General features: G+C 37.5%; 1 protein-coding gene across 3 annotated transcripts in view; it reads left to right on the forward strand.

Moving 5' to 3' along the window:
• Positions 1–19,387: 19,387 nt before the first annotated feature.
• The window catches only part of LOC148661918 (sodium-coupled neutral amino acid transporter 3-like), a 60,408-nt gene continuing 59,633 nt past the window's right edge, over positions 19,388–20,162 (forward strand). For 2 of the 3 annotated variants that reach the window (XR_015939643.1, XM_088636415.1), the window contains exon 1: positions 19,388–19,666. The gene's annotated coding sequence lies outside the window, so the exon portion shown is untranslated. The remainder of the gene's footprint in view (positions 19,667–20,162) is intronic. The other variant, XM_088636416.1, reaches the window with a different exon arrangement.

Below are 20,162 nucleotides of genomic sequence, written 5' to 3' on the forward strand. Positions count from 1 at the left end.
ACTTCTATCACCCACATGCTTGGACACAGAAGGTGTGAGATTCAAAATGTATATTCAGATGCAGTGTCACATGAGACTGCTCCATGAGAATTACAAAATGATAATTGTTGTTGAATAGGACAGAGAAAAAAAAATGTTTCTGTCTGGGATTATGTAGGCATGGACATCTTGTTGGGCCAGAAGCCATATCACCCTGCAGCTCGCAACTGGCTACCCACTGAAGCTAAGCAGGGTTGAGCCTGGTCAGTACCTGGATGGGAGACTTCCTGGGAAGCTATGGTTGCTGCTGGAAGTGGTCTTAGTGGGACCAGCGTGGGGCGCATACCCTGCGGTCTGTGTAGGTCCTAATGCCCCGATATAGTGGTGGGGACCCTATACTGTAATGGGTGCCGTCTTTCAGATGAGACATTTAAGCGAGGTCCTGACTCTCAGTGGTCATTAAAGATTCCTGGGCATTACTCGATAAGAGTAGGGAGTTATCCCGGTGTCCGGGCCACGTTTCTCCCCTTAGCCTTTACAATGGGCTCCAAATTGTCCCCATGTATGATTGGCTTGCACTTGCCCTGTGATGGACTGGTGCCCCGTCCAGGGTGTACCCTATCTTGCGCTCATTGCTTGCCGGGTAGGCTCCAGCTTCCCGCGGTATAAAGCGGTTTGGCAAATGACATGACATGACGTCTGTTGAATCACGTTTGCATGTTCTTTCTCTCATGGGGCTTATCTTGACAATCCCTGCCCAGTGCATCAGTTTGCTCAGGCGAATCCCTGTTGAAGCTCCAATCAGAAACTTTGGTCTTGACCCTCAAGTGGCTAATGGTCAGCATTTTAAAAATGGCACTAGAAAAACCGAGAAAAGGTACAGTAATCTTCTTGTCGATATGTGCCTTTGTGTATTTCAAAATGCATTAAAGATACAGCTAGCTTATAACATGGTAAATAGGCAAAAATCACATCCAGATATGAAAGAAGACCACCCCCTACCCTTACAACAAACAGAACACCGGATAAAGTTAATCTGATCACTCTGACAAAAGCCTGAAGGTCATATCATCATATTATTACCTGCATACACATTTATGTGAGATCTGCAAAGCAGATTGTCCAGAAGTGCTTTTGGTTTCATTCCTGGAATACTCATTTCAAGAACAGATCCAGGTTTTGTAGAAATTGGTAGGTGTTTTCTTCCCTTTTGAGTGTAGTGTGAGCTACTTATTGCCTAGTTCTGATTTAATTATAATTCACACTCTTATGAGTCTTTTGATGATGCCACATATTTCTGGCTTTAAAAAACATGGCCATTTTCACAAGATTGTGTCCTGATGTAAACTAAAATCAAGATTATGATGTTGAAATGGCTGTTGTAACACCAGGTTGTTGTCCTAGGGTATTTCATGTTTATGTTCCACAGGTTACCTGTACTCTCTGTACAGGGGATGCTGCGCTGATTTGGGTTAATATTAATCTCAGTAATACGTCTAGAGCACTGGTTGCTTATCCTGGTCCTGGAGTGCCCCTGTCCAGTTAGTCATATAGCCACATAAAACAAAAGTTTTGGAAATATTTGGACATTGTTGTTCATTCAAGCAAGTAATTTGTTCAATTAAGGGAGTTCTAGTCTTTATGGATGAAAGAATTTCTGATTTGTGTTCCACATGATCTGAATAATTGATCCAGGTCCTCAGGTCCTTAGATGTTAATGATGTAGCGGTTTTCTACAAAACCTGTCTGACAGGTGCTCTCCAGGACTAGGGATGAAATCCACAGAGGCTATTGTGTACTTTGGAATATTCAGCTCGCATGTGAAAAGTACTACTTGGCTCAGCATTGAATGACATTTGTAGCCCTTCCTATCTTTATTTACAATGACCAAAGGAAAGCAGATTCGCTAAAAAGACAAACTGAATGTCATTGAAATTGAAGATAGCATACTTTAGCATAGGAGTGTACATGATCTTTAACATCTGGCATTAAAGCAATCTGCAGTTTGTCTTTTTAATGAGAGTTTGCATTTAGCATGTGCTCCTTTCAGAATCGCAACAGTAGAAGTCTTCAATGATAAAAAGTCGCTCCCTTGATGTCAAAATATCTTCCTATTCTTTGAATCTCATTTAGCCTACCAAAAGTTTCCAAAAGCAAAACCACTTCTTCATAGTTTTATCAAAATGGCTATTAAGGTTAACACTTTCTGACCTGTCAGATTTCCCATCCTTTCATTTAATTTAGAGAGGGGTTATGGGGACTATTGGTGCTCTGAAAAAAATTGCTTCTGCATCAAATGCATAATTTCTATTTTGTAGGCAAGTGATGATGAGGCTGATAAATGTAATCTGTGCCCATTATTTTTGGTGTTAAATCCTTAACTGACCTTTGAAGGACATCCTCTTATGAATCCTGTTTCCATTGGGTTAATAGCATTCCTCTAACTCTTTCCAATGAGACATACTGACTTTTAATGTTCTGCTTTGTGGTGAATGGCATTGAGCCACTGTCAATCAATGAGACCTTTCTCTCTCCCTGCTCTAAGGCAATATACTGTGCACTGAGAATCTTTATGTAATTACAAAAATACACTGTAATACATTCACTGATTTTTTTTTCCATTCATCGTATTAAAGGTAGAATTTCGAGAGTAGTCATTTTCTGGTTATGCATTAAAGGTTTTTGGTAGGTTTTTCTCATTCTGCTGGGGGTATTTGTAGCAATCCTGTGTTTTCATAAGAGTAGCTGAAGCCAGGTGTCACAGTGGCGTGATAGCATTGCTGCTTCACAGCACCTGGGTTCTGGATAGATTACCTTCTGTATGGAGTCTGTGTGATGCTCAAAGAAATAGATTCAAAATGTCTTTCAAGGGCCATGCACCATGGTTAAAAGGGATATAAAAAAGGTCAATAAACCTGTATTTTAAATAGCAGACTGTAGTACTGGAGTTTGACAGTTGGATGGAACTTTGACGCAGTTAGAAGGTCAAATACAACCGTGTATTGTCGTGTTCCCTCAGAAGTAAATGAGCCACAGCTGATACTTGATCCGTTTATCCGGTGACTTCATTTCTACTATTTTAACAGGTTAGTTATTTAAATAACTAACACTCCCCAGCCTGTTCAATGCACTGATTACTTTGCCTAGAGTTGGTACGATATTTTGTTGATTTAAGACATTTTTTGAACTCTTGTAATAGCCGATGGTTTTACCGTTAAATTCCGGTGGCGTGAATCGAGGCAATGCGGCGTTTGCGTTGTATTCTAAAAGTACATTGCGCTGGAGATTGTCACTGATAATAAAAAATCAATGCCTGTGATTTGTGTGAATAGACATTTGCAGTTCTGTGATCCTCTTAATTAAGAAGTGTAAAGAGATGCCTTAAATATCACATTTGCTCAGACTGTGAAAGTGTCAAATGTCCTATTCGCATTTGGTATTTTTTGGAATGTTTGAAAACTATTTTACCCTAGACGTAAATGAGGAAGACCACAAGCTACAGATAATTGTATCCCGTGTCTTTATTTCTAATATTTTAACAGTAACACTACCTGTTATTTTAATTTCTCCCTACGACTTGTAAGATTTGCATGTTCTCCACCTGTCCATTTGTGATTTCACCAGGTCCTCTGGCTTCCTCCCAGCTCTCTGACACAGATTGGCTTGGTTAATTGGTCTCTTGTAGTTGTGTGTGCTCAGCAATGGACTGGCATCCAGGGTGTAGTCCTTGCCTGGCACACAGTGCTTTAACGGCAAGCCGCAGGTTGCTGCAAACCATACTTGGAATAAGCTGCTTTTCAGTAATAGATGGATGGACTACAGTATATGAAACCTTAAAAGTTTAATACTTTACATCTTAGTGAAATTACATTGAAGCATTTCCATTTATTTTCTTGATGCTTTTATCCAAAGCACCTTACATTAGCACTCATCAATACAACTGAGTATTTTATTGCAGCAGCTCAGCTTAAATACTTTGCTCAAGGATACTGTATAACAGCAATGTCTCACCCAGGATTCAAACCCCACAACCATCTACTATTAGAGTCCAGAGCCCTGACTACTACTCCACACTATTTTCACAGATGTGTAAGTAGTAACATTAGACTAAACGCTGGTAATTCACTGCATAAATCATGGTAAAATGGAAAAAAATGATAAAATAAGCCCTGATTACAAACCTAAACACCAGACGTTTTCTTGAAGCAAAGCATAAACTCCCACCGTGTTCTTCTGATACTTTTTTCTTCAGTGTTGGTAGATTTCCCACCATTTTCAACAAACCACCAGTCTGCTATTTTTATAAAGCATCATGCACTGTTTTACTGCCAATAAAATATTGTTGTAATATTAAAGAATAACACAACAACTAATTACATTTCTTCAAATCTAAACTGTTTAAAGCAGCTCTTTCAGAATAGCCTGTAGAGAACACAGTAAATCTCTAACCTGTGTAACTACTTTTGATATATGCTGGTATATAAACAGTTATGAGTTTTATAAACAAACTGATTTTTACGGCATATATATTCTGGACACAGTCCCTTCTCTTCAGCCATCAAAGCTTGTTTCCTCACTAGCTGGGCTCTTCTCAGAACAGGATTTCAAGAGATTTTACATTGATTTATTGCTCAAGTTGAAGTAGCTGAAGTAAACTCATGCAGGATTTGATGCAAGGTACTATTTAAGGCATTATACTTTCCTTAATTGCAATATGTTTAGTTTTCCTTTTAATACAACATAAGAAGTTCTAGATGTGGTAAAGTGCTCTGTCTCAGGGAGAAAGAGGACAAGTAGTGTCTTGGTGATAATTGTTTTCTTTGTCTTTAATGGCTGTTTTTGGTCTGCATGGGAGGCCTGTATGCAATTATTTTGAATCCATGCAAACAGACTTTTTTTTTTAATTTGAAATAAATTTGAGTATTTATTCCAGCATGCTGGAGCTAGTCCTTTCTTCTATGAAATTGATGGTTGTAGCTGTAAAAAAAATAATACCTTCCATTGTCCTTGTTATTTTAGTGAATGCGTCTTAAATGGCATTCAATCAAATTTAAGAGGCATCTTCCAACAGATACCAGAATTTAATTTTCCCACATGAAGAACAACTGTGATGTTGATTTTCTGTATTTGATTTATGTTTGCCTGACTAAAGCTCAGATAACTAAAAAAAAGTTTTGACTTTAAAAACTGAAAAATGCTTCTACTTTGAAAATTGCTGGTGTACAGCAACATCTTTTTTTTGGTTACTGACACACTTTATCCTAGCAAGAATAACTGTCCACTCCCTAATTGTCAGATGAAGAGGAATACTTGCAGTGTACTGATGAAGTGTTAATTATTTATGTTTTTGATGCATAATACTGTATAAGATTTAAAAAAATGAAAAACACCCTTTCTTCTTTAGTCTCTGGAATCTTTCAGCTTTCTGCCCCTTGAGAAGAATATTATGTTCTGTTCTAGGCTAGTGTGCATTCATACAGCTCCCAATCACTAACAACAATGAGCCTGGTGTAAAACCCAGCCAGACAGCTTATGAAACAAATACATCGTTTAAAGAGGATCTGGCTTCCAGACGTTATTTTGTATCTCTTTCCTGTATTTCAGAAGGAGAAAATGCTGCACATTGTGTAGAACTAATATACGAGAAATCTGCAACAGCATCTCCCTCAATTATGCCTTTTTGGTACTGAATTAGTATAACTAAATGTCCGTTTAAGAACACAAGAAAGGATACAAACAAAAGGAATCCAGCCAGTCCATCTGTCCTATTTGGAAAAGGGACATTAAGTGAGAACAATTGTTCATCTACAGTCAAACATCTTTTTATACAGCTGGGTGTTATACTGGAACAGAGATACTGTAGGTACAGCAGTAGTAGGGCCATGCTTTGGACTTAAACCCATGAATCTCTAATTACAAGACAAGAGCCCAGTCCACTACTCCACATACCTGCCTCCTGTTAATCCTATTAAGTCCTAACAAACAATTATAAAGGGCAAATATGCCTTTCACTATTGACCAGATAGTTAACCTGTTAACCAGATACCAAGCTGTTGAGGATGCTGATCTTAAACAAAAACCAATGCAGAGACATTCTTCTCCTTCAAAGTTGATGTTAGCCTTCCTTCTTAATTCAGCTATTCAACAGACTCTAAGAGGCCTACTCATCCTTTTAACATTCTGCTGAGTTGGCTTGTAGGTTAACATGTTTGTATTCCCCTCTAGTTTCCATACCAGGAATACAGATATTCTAGAATCTTGTTTTTTGGCCTTATTTGTCTTCACCACAGTGTAAACATTTAGATGAAGAGAGAAAGACATAGGAAGCCAGGAAAATTCTGTCATGTTGGCCTGTGAAAATATTCCCCTTGATGCATTTTAGCTGAGAGGAATAATAAACAAAAAGCCACATCAGAATGTAAGAAGTCTTGGAATGATAAAATGTTTAGTGCTGACAGTGGCCAGAAAAGCAGAATGGAACAAGTCTTGCTAGGCTTAATAGCATGAAAACAATTTTACAACTTGGTTGTAGTGCGCTGCGTATCTTTTGAAAATGGATTTTGCAATGATTGTATCTCACTGATTTTTGAGACATATATTTGCTGTTTCCTAGTAAAACTCTCTGTCCTCTGCTTGTGAGCTTGTGATGGTAACCACTCAGGAAACACCAGGTTTCGCAGTGGACCAATGTCCTCCTGTTTGCTTAGCTCTGTGCTTATTTTAAACAAGGCCCATAGAGAGAGGATCCTCATTGCGTCTGATTGTCAAGGGCAAGGCCAGGGGTCATGGGCAGGTGCCAGATTGATAGGAACAGTATGAAAGTCCATTGGCACAGAGAAACCAAATAACAGCCAAAGTTGACTGGGAGAGCAGGGATTGTGGATCTCTCTGTTCCTGGAACCTGAATGAAAATCACTATCTGTAGAGCTGCTCTTAAACCTCAGTCTTAATATGATCACTGTGCCATTAAATTATTAAAAAAAACGTTCACATCAGTAATGACAACACCTTCATTTTTGCTTGTGGATGATAAACAATTATTCCCTGTTACAGTGCAGTTTATTTAAATGATCTAGATCATGGTTTAGTAAGTAAAACTGGTTAAGTTTGTAAATACTGAATTAGGAGGGTTAGGAATCTAAAATAGTGTGGCTGGCTTTTACCAGCTACTCCCTACAAAGTGGTTTGTGCCTTCTGAGGCACTGCCAGTTGAACACATGTAGCAGAAGATGAAAGTACGATTCTCAGGCCCTTCAAAACTACCAGCATCGAATGAGAAAACCAGACGGAGTGAGTCACAAACAGCAGCCACTCTGCAAGGAAAGGTATGGAGATGATGAAAAATGAACAATGAATGAAATCTGGCTAAACACATACAGAATATAAAAGAGAAACATAATTTGACAAATGCAGAGCATGGCAAAATTATCACATTAAACTTAAAATCATAAAATGAGGAATCCCATTCCCTAATCCTTAAAATACTTGGCTGCTGTCCACGGGTTCATTGGCAAAAGTCAAAAAGAAAACGCTTTGTGTGACCAAAAAATGTATAATATTTGCTTTGGTTAGATATACACTCTCTAAAGCACATTACAAATGTGAAAGGTTAGGCTACGTTCATTGTTTCCTCTTACTTTTTGATTAAATAACTAAAGGGGAAAAGTGTTTCACAGCATAACTGATTTCTCATGAGACTGCAAACTATTCATAGGAAACTTTCACATACCAAGAGATCTGTATCTCTGTCATTTCAGCCTTATCTGAAGTGTTTGCGAAATTATCACATTCTAGTAGAGATCTTCCTTTTGATTTAGCAAAACGTACTTTATTTAGCTTTAATGTGAATAACCATCCACCACTATTGAAATGGAACACCAGCCAGCATATTTTCTTATTTCTTTCCCAGAATTGCTTACTCATCAAGACTCCAGTTGAAACTATAGTAAAAACAGCCTTATGTGACCATAATAACAGTTATTCAGAAGGGTCATAGAGTTTATCCCTAAGGATAATCTGAGTTTAGACTTGAGTAAAACAGTGAGAGGAATTAATTCTGTCAAAGCAGTGTTATACACAATTTGCCTTGAATCAGTCAGTCTTTATTGCTTTATGGTTCCTTTAACAAATATCACGCAAAGTGCTTTACTTGAATTAATACATTGACAATAGTAAACAGAAAAACATAAGAAAGGTTATAAACAAGAGGAAGTAATTCATCCCATCCAGGGCATTTGGTTACAAGTAGCTGATTGATCTGAGAAAGAACCATTGCAGGTTAGCAGCTTTGGCAGCATGGCTCAGTAGCTTTCACACGATGTCTATACTGTAGGTAGAAAATATGTGTCATTATGAACATCTAAGTCTTTTCCAGTTATCTTATTCAAGTTTAGTGTATATATAAATATATATTTTAAGTAGGCGGTTGTGTCAGCATGCGTAGGCTGCAAAGGAACAAGTAAAGGTTCATTCCACGCAGAAAGGAGAAGGAAAGAAACACAACGTTTCCGCTGTGGAGCCTGACACCCAAGAAGGTTCTGTAGCCAAAACTCTGTGTTTCTTTTCTCCTCTTTTCTTCATGGAATAAACCTTTACTTGTTCCTAAAAATATATTTACCTATGTAATTATAGCTCAATATAATTTTTTAATTTATGGTGTATATAAACATTATAGTTAATAGTTCTGCTACTTTCATATAAAACTGTACACTTGCCTACTTTAAATGTCATTTAACACGCGTCCCCTGTCTTGGATTTTGTTCGAGTGTTTCTGAATTTCCTTTGCAGCTTCTACAATGTTTGCTAATCATATTTTGGTATAATCTCAGTGTTCAGTGATCAGTGATCTTATCTGCTAAATAGACTCTAGATCTCTAGATAGATTCTAAATCATTTACATAATTTAGCAAGAGCAGTGGTGCAAGAACAGTACCCTGAGGTACTCCATCACCCCAATCAGAGCATTAGCCTCTTTTCCTGTACTCTGTTTTTTCATCCATGAACAAATTCTCCTTGCAAGTATACACATCCTATAATGCCCACTGTTAGCAGTCTTATAATTAATATTTTATGTGGACCTTTATCAAAAGCCTTCTGAAAAAATTTAAAATGCTATATCATATACTCTGTATAGAAATACTGTATTATTACTGTTGGGTCTAACAAGTTAAACAAAACGAGTCTTTTCTAAATCCATGCAGACTATCCTGCAGAATCTTATCATCATTCAAATGATCCTCTTGTTTAGTGCTAATTATTGTTTACATATCCTTACACATAATAGAAGTAAAGTAGCACTTAATAGTTTAAAATCATGATGACATAGGTGTAAAAGGAATGAGACAATAGCAAAAAAAAAACAGCTGTGAAGAAAATAAAGTTTAATTTTCTTTAAAAATAAAGAAATAGCAAAAACAATTACATTGAACTAGCAATAAAAAAATTAATCCAAGAGTTAAACACACTTCCATTACAAAGATGGGTATCTCATTCCATAATTGTAGCATAGCATAGAAACAATACAATATATGAACATCTACAGGCTCTAATTAAAAAGTGCTTCTAAACTTGCAGGACCTCAGCACTTGAGGGTTAAAAATGTTATGGGATGGATGGGGCATAAAACATTCATAATTGTGATTTATTTGCTGCAGTTGACATGAGTTCAGAACCTCCTGGTTTGTTAGGTAATTTCTTCTAAATCCAAGGAGGATACCACAGAAGTTTGTTTTGTGGCACAAACAAGCATGATTTGGAATGTTTGGGTTGTACAGTCCAGTGTCATTATTGTTAACTGGGCTCGTGTTCTGTGTAATTTAGAATTGTAAAATTATAGGGCTTTGAAGGCATAGAATATATATTTTTTAAAGTTTCCTTTTTTCTTGTAAAAGGCATGGAAAAAGACATACATATATACCACCCTTTTATCTAAAGAAACCACTGTATGGTCATTTGATTCTCCCATTGTTTCAAATTTTCCCCAAATAATTATATGTCCATGAAAGTGATATTCAAAATGTGTATGCTAGACAATATCTGGGGTAACAAGGAGTATTTAATGTTAAGAATAACTTTGATTATCGGATATGATATATTTTATTTTAAAATGCAGCTTTAAAATTAAGTGGACAAATTCAGAAGATAACAAATGTTTTCAGAAATAGTTTGTAAATTATTGTGTACACTAATCCTTAAACACTTTGACTTATATTTAGGATAGTTCCCACAATTTAAAAACGCTGCAGCTAATTGAAGTGTTAGTAGATATCTAAGCTCAATGTCTTAAGTGCGGAATGCTGTTAGTAGTACGGTAGTTGTAATAAATGTATTCCCATTTGAGTTTTTAGACAGATATAAAACGACAGGTTATGTTTTCTCATCTGCGTCTGACTCGGGCCTTCCTTTGTATTTATAAAGACTTTAAAAATACAGCAGTGCCTATGTAGAATTCTCCTACTCCAACACTTCTGTGTGTCTCTAGCATTTTTGGGGATTTGTTCACTACACACACATGATTTCTCAGTGATGTCAGTGGCTATGTGCTCTCTAACCTGTTTCTTCCTTTCCCGTCTTAAATTGTGAGTTATATCATATCCTGTACCTTTTCATGTGGTGTTGTGTTGATTAGGGTTTTTGCATATTCTGAGCCATGAGTGTCCATATTTCAAATCCATATACAGTATATATATCTATCTTAGAAGAGGCTGAACTGCAGCATTCCAAATCATTTCAGCCTAGTTAACAACTCAGAATCTTCCTTTTACTTGTGTATTTTCCAACCACTTTATCTAATACAGGTTCATTGGGAACCAAAGGCTGTCCTGGCAAGCGAGAAGCACAAGGCAGGATACACCCTGAATTAGGCCCCAGTCTCTTGCAAGGTCCAAAGATACAGACGTTAACACTAGTTCTATCAGAAGCCAATAAACCTACCAGTATGTCTTTGGATTGTGGGAGAAAACCAGAGCACCCTGAGAAAACCCACACATAAATGGGGAGAACATACAAACTGCACACAGATAGCACCCCAGTTGCAGAATTGAACTCAGCACCCCAGTGTTGCCCATAACTTCCTTTTATATATGGTGAAATGTAACTACCCACCTTACCACCTCTATATTTATAGTCCTTTCTTCCTTTAGGTTACACACTAAGCCAGACTATTTATCTTCCTTCACTTGTAAATATTAAGATCAAAGTTCCCTAAATCATGAAGGTCACCAACACCTTTCTTGATAATATTATAACTACTATGCTGTCAGACTCCATTGATTCCAAAAACATTTTTTTAAAATACTGTACTCCTTTAAAGATGCAACACAGAAGGTAAGTTACTAGTAGTGTTAAGCTATTTAATGCCTTATTACATTCTCTAAAACTGTGACAATTATTTTTTAAATGTTTTACAGACTTGTCTGAAACCAGTTTAATATTTATAGAAAAATGTTTAAAATACATACTCCTATAACAAAATATGCTCAAGTAGTTCACTGCATCAGCAGCTAAACCTTTACTTGTTCCTTTGTAACAAAATATGCCTACCAAAAACAATAAGGAAAGATAATTCTTTGATTCTATAGTTCCTAATTCTGGCATCTCTAGGAATCTGTTATACACACAGATCTCACGAGTTACCAGAAAGTTCAGTCAGTCCTTTAAATATTATGTTTGATGTAGTGAATGTGGGTCTGGTTAGCTGATGTTTCACTTGAAAGAGCATGCGGGCTCCTTTTAACAGTGTTGACTTAAGTGACAAAACAGGAATTTAGATGTTTATGTGAAGTGTGTGCATTCCAGCAATTGGCTACTAATTAATGATATTGTGGAAGAGCAAACACAGGACAGGATTGCTAAAGCCTTCCCCAATTGCTTTTTTAAGCAATCTGTAGCATTATATTGACTCTGTGTGTACAAAAAATGTTTTGATAATATCATCAAAGCACAATGTTGCAGGTTTTGAAACGTAGTTATGTACCCTCCTATGGTTAGATATTAGGAAACTGATGACATCATAATACCTTGGGTAGACTTTTAGGTAAACTGTTTTGCTTTAGTATGGTGTCCATAACGCTTGCATGTTTGGTGTCAGTCTTGGAAGGCAATTTTGCAGATCAGCTCTGACTTCAATTTTATTACTTCTGCAAACTAGAATCATGGACTTCTTATATCGTTCCGTGTGATTTGAGAAGATTGCTAGCAGTTTACTTGTAAGTTAAACACAGAGCAATGTGAAACAGTTTTCTCTCATGATAACCCAAATGCCTATTGTGTAATCAGCGTCATGTGTTGACTGAGATGAGTGACTTGTGTTACTGCCCTGACAGGGCTTGCACAATACAATGCCGTGCTAAAAGCAGTCAGGGACAGAGGAATGTTAACACTTTACTGGACACTCGGAAGGGCCTTTATTAACACCTGGAGTGAATTTTACTGACAAGAACTATTTGAAATGGTAATGCATGTCATTCCTTTTACTGTTTTTCAAGTTGCAGACGTTGGTCCTGCCAAAACGTCTGGTTGCCATGGTGATAAAACTTTGGAACAAAACATTGTGTCAAACGCAAATTATTGTCCAAACTATGATACAGTTTCCTGGTTGTGGCTGTCCTGGAATTGCAGTTTCTGGACTGGACATTCTACATATGCATTTTTTTATGTCTTGTCATGTCTCAAAGTGTAAACATAGAGGACCTAAGTTTAAAACAAAACCTAGACTACAAGTACTGAATTACACAAAACTGTTTAAAAGCTAATTATATTGCAGGATCAATAGTCAAAACAGTGTCCATAAAGTTTAGCTGCACCAACTAGTGATTACGTTTGAGAAACATTTGTGACTTTGTATTCATCTCTCACCAATGTCCTCCATATTTGCTTCCTGTCATTTGACTTCTCATATGAAATTATGAGTGATGGAAGTAAATACTCACTTCTTCCTGTTTTGTTACTGTGGACAGTACAAGGCCTAGGCTATAATTTTCAGAAATAAAAAGATTACAGATCTGAAACCAGCATGATTTGTCTCTATAGAGAAACATCCTGATACATTTTCAAATAATGTCAATGAATCTCAACATAAAGGATCTTTGACTTGGATTGGATAAACAGAACACAGGTCTGAGTTTCTATTGCATTAACCTTTCATGGTTTTTATCCTTCGATGTATAACAGTTTAAAGCAATGAAATGAAATCTGATAGTTTAATATTTTTGTGGGTTACTTCTGTAATCCATGAATAAGGGAATACTTATTGTGTATTCAAAATGACAGCTGTATTTTTTATCTCTTCATGAAAGGTCAAAAATATAACTCTGTCTCTCTAAATATCAATGGCTGGTGAAAACTAGTCCATGCTTGGCATCATTCTACAGCAGACTCTAAATCACCAAAGTACATTGGATCTGGGCAATGTGCTATAAAAAGCCTCTTCACAGAAATCCACTGCACTGTCTCGTCGTTGACCTTTTCAATAACTATATAAGGACTCACAGCATTCAAACATGGAAAAGGACTGATTTGTTGGCAACTTCCCATCTGAGCACCTCAGAGACATTGAAATTAGATGTCACTCTATTAACAGCAAGGACCTTTCTGCCAACTGCAAATACCACCTCCCCAAGACTGGTGGCATTAACCTGCGTGGCATCCAAGTGACATCCCTGGTCAAGTGTACTGTACCTTTACATTTGCACTGTCATGAGTCATGAGTCATGAATAAATATTGAAGGTCCCAAAATTCCTAATCAAGCTGAGACACACAAATGCTACAGACAGACAATCAGTGCACTTCTGAGATGTGACAAAGCTAATCTTAATGTCAATCATAGAGCACATTTCAGGGCATGTCATGCTGTGTACATGGGCTGTCTTGGTGTAGGTTTGTGCCAGCCTGTAGAGGTGTTACATCCACTCATAGTGAAACAGACTTATTGTTTGTGAGCACATTTTTACTTTTTCTTTGTTGTGTGAGTGTTTTTGCAACCGCCACAGATTCTGCTCCTTCAATGACTGATTAGCCAGGTTCTTCTCTGATCTAGTGTGTGGGATGGGCTGGACCATTGTCTTCGATGCCTGCTAGACCTGCACACAGAACTAGTGAATATTTCTAAAAACATACCACAAGACTTCCACACCAATGTGAGAATCTCTATGGAGGGCACATGCCTTGCAGCTATTGATGCTAATGGTAGCCATGCAAGAGCTTGACTCTGTGACCTGCATGTACAGTATATCACCTATGTAATGTTACAGAGACTAAGACATAGACGTTGAAGACTCGGATGACTGAGATGTATTCAGTTTTTTGGGAAATGTTTCTTCCATTGCCGATTGAATTAATTGCAGATTAATTTTTGATCACAAGATGTTTCCTACCACAGTCCAAAGACGTTGCTTGGTGGGATAGACTCCTGCTCCTCCCGTGTCCCTGAATGAGATGAAGCGGTTAAAAAATGGATGGGTGGAAGTTTTCATAATGAGCTACATTTCCATTCACATTAAAAATGTAAAAGGTAAATAAAAATCACCTTTATTGCTTCTGTGTTACGGGCACTTAAAAAGTATTTATACTGCCAGCTTCTCATGTTTGAGAGACATTTTGTTCCACAGCAAATGTCCTCAGTCCGTAACAATTCAGTGCTTATGGCTTTTTTGAGGAACAAACAATTTTGTATTTATTGTTGGGAAAATCAAGCGAATAAATGACTAGCAAACTAAATTGTCATTCTGAAAACCGGTAATAAAAATTCCTGTTTTTTTGTCTCTGTCTGAAAGACTGTACAAGTCATAAGGGAGGAAAATGAGATGTTGCTTCTTCTCATTCCAAAAAATATTGTGTGCCAGTATTGTGCTACTCTGTGAGTAAATCAAATAAATCCAATTTTGCAGTTCAAAGTTATTATTCTAAGTTCTGATTTGGGTTTACTGTACCAGACTATAATCGTTTTTCTTTTTGTGTGTTCCGTTATAATTAATGTAAAACTTACGCATCCTGAAAAAGCAGAAAGATAGATCCTGATCGAGTCTGACCATATAGGCAAATGCTTTCAATGGGGTTAATTATCTGTACCATAATCTTTTGAGCTCCTCATTAGCTGCTATAGTGAGCACATGAATAGGGGGTCTGTGGAGGAGAGTGTGTGGATTTGTGAGGTCTGTTGCTTGTTTTGGCCGTTTGATATTACATTCACCAAGCTTAGCCAGTCCTTGCCTTGAGAATCCATCAACCCTCTGTGGGACTTTCCTGCTCCTCTATTTTCTTTGGCTGGACATTTAGTATCTTGTGGTACTGAAAAGTCTCTCTCCTTCCTGATTTGTGGTAGACTCGGGCCACATTTCTGTTTCTACTCAGCATGGGAACATTTCTCCTGTCATACCCCAGCTGGTGCTTTCAGCTGTGCTTCTGAAAGTCCAGTTATCTCAAACGTAACTGCGGCGGGATGGACATCCAGCTCCAGCATCACAGGAGTTTTAAAGTCCTCCAACGGACAGGGTCATTTCCTCATTCGGTTTCTCTGAATATTTAGCTGCTTGTTAACAAACGCAAGTGAAAAACGTTTCGCCTGTTGGGATGTCTGTTAGACGTGATTTTTCAGCTCGCCTTCCACTGTGACTTGTATACCAGCAATGAGCTTATGGCCAGCTGCATCATGTGAGCCTAGCATGGGATCACAGCTGTGTGATGCACTGAACTTGCAAAGTGCAAAGCTGTGGCTAAGCAAAGAGACTGCAGGGCCTCTCAAAACAAACTCTGGCTGGTTGCATTATGTGTTGGATTATTGTCTGACTTAATAACTGTAGCTTTCTTATTACATCCAAGGCTTTACCAGAGGGAAGAGGGCAGGCAAGATAACATTTTTGGAAAAATCCCTTCATACATTTTCAATGTACAGTACAACAGTAATGGTCACAGTACAGTTCTTTTTTAACGCTGAAAGGGTAAATTTCTTGTTTACAGTTGTTATGGCTATTTATTGATTATAAGCAACTTAAAATTAATCCTAAAGTGTGTATATCTGAACACACTGGAATTGTGTTGGATTTTGGACCTTTCTTGTGTCAGGAAAAGCAAATTTAGTGCAAATTTTAAAACTGAAATGACAAGTACCGTATCAGCCCTAATCATACCCTGATCACAGATTACTCTATGTTGAAGAAAGTCATTATCAAGTCATTTTCGTTTGTTTATGTGCTCATGCTATTTGTGCTGTTAGCTGTTAGATATTACAGATATCCTTTGTAAGCACACATCTTTTGCAAACATTTGTAGGCATAGTGAGGAAGCAAGGTTTGCTATTAAGTACAGTAATTATGAAAAACAACTTTAGCCTTAGCGAAGCTCTCTTTATGTATTGAATGATGAATTAAATAATTCCGCAGATGAGGAGCTACTTCACTGCACTGGTCAGCTGCTGTGATGGCCTTTAATCCTTTCTTTCACTGTTCCTCTCTTGTTCACCTGGACTTCACTAAGGTGGAGCATTCAGTTACTTTTCAAACTATCAATTCCAAACGCAAGCTATCTTCATTACACAAGAAGGCATTTTTATTGAATAAACGAGTCTCTCATTATGTTGACTAACCAAATGCAAAGTGAAGTAAAATTATATAATTTTGTTATACTACTATACATCTTAATATTCTTGAAATATCACATTGAATATGTCTCATGGATGTTTTTAATGCTGTTGAAACAGAAATCAATCTAATATCCTCTTGTCATAAATCTGTTTAATTCTTCTGTGTCACCACAGGGGGCTAAGGATACAAATGTTAATAGTTAATAATGCCTCACATCCACTACACTCTCAATTTGAAAATTTACCATTCAGATGGCATTTTAAAGTCCTAAAGCATACAAAAACATTTTTAAGAAGTCATTCCTTTTGAGTGTCATTATTCTTTTAAACTCTGATGTGTGAGCCCCTTCACAGCAATGCATTGAGAGCATATTACATTCTATTGTCCTGTATGGTATTGTTATTTATATTACATTGATTGTATACACCTGTAAAATTAGCTAAATGTTTTGTTTACTTTGTGTATACAAAATTTTATTGTTGCCTCAGTGAGGCCAAAGGAAAATTAGCTGTGTATGTGGACAATAAAGTAGATTCTGATTAGTGTCAGTAGGCTCTTGTACAGAGCACACCTCTTGGACGATTATGTGACCACCCTTCACGAGACAATAATAACATTTGTTATTTTAAAATAAGTCTTAAGATTCCCAGAGTGGAGAGTTCAGTCAGCTCTGTGGGAATCTGTGCTCAGCTTTCGTGAAGTACAGGTTTATTAAATATATGCTATTTGTGAAAACATACCTCTGTCGCAGAATAATGGCTTTTAACATGCAGCCTATGCAGAAGACCTCCAATTCCTAATTAGGGTAACATGCCTCCTCCTGTAATTAAGTTTATGGACTACCAGTACCGATAGTTACCTTGCTTTATGTCTAGGACAAATGTCTTTTGTAGTCTATCTATATGGGTACCACTATTGATTATGGCACTGGACCTGAAATGTCTAATGGACATGACTGAAATAAGTTTTAAAAATAAATATTGTATATGTATAAAAATGTTTATTTTATTCACATGGTAAAAATGTGATATTAATACTGTAATGTGCTTTCACCGTAGTTCTGCAGCACCCATCCCTAGTACTGGCATCCTGATGTGGGAATTCTAGATTTCATTAAAACACCTGAAATGCAGGGAAAAGTTGTACAGTTCATCGAATGGAAACTAGAAAGAGCTGGTCAGAGTCATTCATGCCTGAGCTGAACTAAAAAGCCACAACAGTGCACCATTCTGTTTGTCTGAGGCAACAACGGAGTGGTGAGCACTCTGGAACATGGCGATTGATAGCTGAGTTTCCCATGTGCTTCATCAATTTCATTTGCATTGCCTTAGGAACTGGACTCCCGAGTTAGTAGGGTCATAGTGGTATTTGTGCAAGGCTGGCAGACAGAGGAGAGCCATTTACCTGGGACTGTGGTGTACAGTAAACAGAGGAATCAGCATTGCTGTATCTGCAACCTTATCTTTCCAATCCTTCATCACAAGCAAGCTGTGTGACGTTACTGAGCTGTGGATGTGCCGTTTTTCATGAGTCACTCCCCGTGTACCACAGGCTACGAGCGTCCTAGAAAACTTAATGTGTGTTCAACAGCCTTAAGGGCAAGCACGGGAAAATAAATATCCCCTTAGCATCTTTGTGTCAGCTCGACTCAAGCAGTTTCAACTGGCTATTTCACCTTTAACAGGGAGTTACTGTGAATAATCTGTCAAGCGGATTTGGTAAAAAAAAAAGAGGGGCCAGCAGTAAAGTGTATTAGTTTTTCATGGCAGACTGTATTCACAAAGATGTACTGTTGCGGAAAATATGCCGCTAACACGTGGTTAATATTTTAAGGATCTCGCGAGTGATTTATGATTTGGCTTATGTTGCGTGTCTTGGCTGACCTAGGACACACATCTGTTTTATTGTGTATTGTGTGGTATTGTGCCATATGACTTTTTCAATTTTGTTTTAAACGTTTCACGCTTTGTGAAGCATGATTTCATCGGAATGTGTTATATTTAAATATAGTTTCACTATATTGCAGCGCTATGTAGTCCGCTTCTTTACATACATTCATAGTTCTTGCATAATTTCACTGGTGTAGTTTTTAATACAACTTGGCAAACCGCATTTCTTTCTTTAAAACCGTTGTATATCCTAACATTCCAGTTGTCCCCAAGCACAAGAGAAGACTTCGGAAAACATTAATCACAAAAGCGATCTGTAACAATAGGCTACAAGTAATATTTGCCGCTTGACTCCTGTGGTTTATCTTTGCTTTGACACGCAGGCTGGATAAAATTAAGAACTTCTACTATAGCGCCTTCAAAAATGTGCTGTTGTTCGTTGCGTGATGACCATCACGGCACTAGAAGCACCACTTTAGAGACAAATGAGAAATCCTAGGAGGATTAATGTACGGTGTATGTAGGCGATGCTACCCGTTTTGTGCGACATTATTTTATAGTTTCCTTTAAAGAAGGATTTACCGCTGCCAATGCTATATCAGTAAGCCATATACACTGAAACATAACTTGAGATATTGACACATAATGAAAGATGTAATCGGTACAATCCCCAATTATATTGCTTGGAATTAACGCCAAAGAAAACGCTTCTTCCCAATCCAGCAGAGTACAAAACGCAATTGTATCCCTGCTGTCCGTCGACAGCAGTCGATGACATTCAGCGATGAAGAGTGTATTCACTTATGATTTAAATATCCCCGTGGACGTCGAGTCTGAATCATGCAATTCATTAGCAGGCAGCATGTGCCTTTAAATACACTTGCGTACTCCATGCTGTACAATTTTCTTTACTCCCCGCTCCCCCCTACTAGCTCCCCCACACCGCTCGGTCTCTCCGCGGGCTGGGTGGCTCTGTGGAAGAGGGACCAGTGATTGGAGATCCAGTCCGGGAGGCGGATCACGACCCTAGTTTTACTGTTGAAACCCCTTTTCAAACACTATATTGCCTCGGCAAAGAAGTCCTAACGGGGTTGATTGAAGTGCCGCTTGAGAGGAACATATTCATTAAAGGCTCTGATAAGAACAAGAAGAGGTAAAAAAATAATAACAAACGGGGAATTTATTAAAATCCTGCGTGGCGACATATTTCCTTTAGACTGGTAAGGATACTAACTTAATGAAATGGCTTATAGAACTGTGGAAAGAGTTGTGTCATGGCTTGAACAAAAGTCTTTTTACATGTTTTTTTTTATTTTGCGATTTGGATTTTGGTATCCTGAAATTAACTCATTCTGAGCTTTTATAACGCATTTATTCTATAATAACTACAATTACGGAATGTTTATTTTTTTATTATTGTTGTTACAATATTACAACAATAGGCTTCTTTCTTTGCTACTTAACCTATATACTGTAGCTAGCCGTCATAACTTGCATTGCACTCTGAAGATCTGTTATGTATTCTCCGAGACTGGAAGGTGTGCTACAAAGTATTTCGTTACATCATGTTGCTGTATACGATAAATATAAAGACTCTTTTAAACTTTGGTGAAATCGTCGAAATCCTTGATGATCCAGATTAATCCATTAATCCAGTCACATATAAAAAGAGATTGGTTACTACTTCTATACCAAGCACAGTTCTTGTGCTTCATG

This window comes from Lepisosteus platostomus, chromosome 6, assembly GCF_059453375.1.
Source record: "Lepisosteus platostomus isolate fLepPlt1 chromosome 6, fLepPlt1.hap1, whole genome shotgun sequence".
Classification (NCBI taxonomy): domain Eukaryota; kingdom Metazoa; phylum Chordata; class Actinopteri; order Semionotiformes; family Lepisosteidae; genus Lepisosteus; species Lepisosteus platostomus.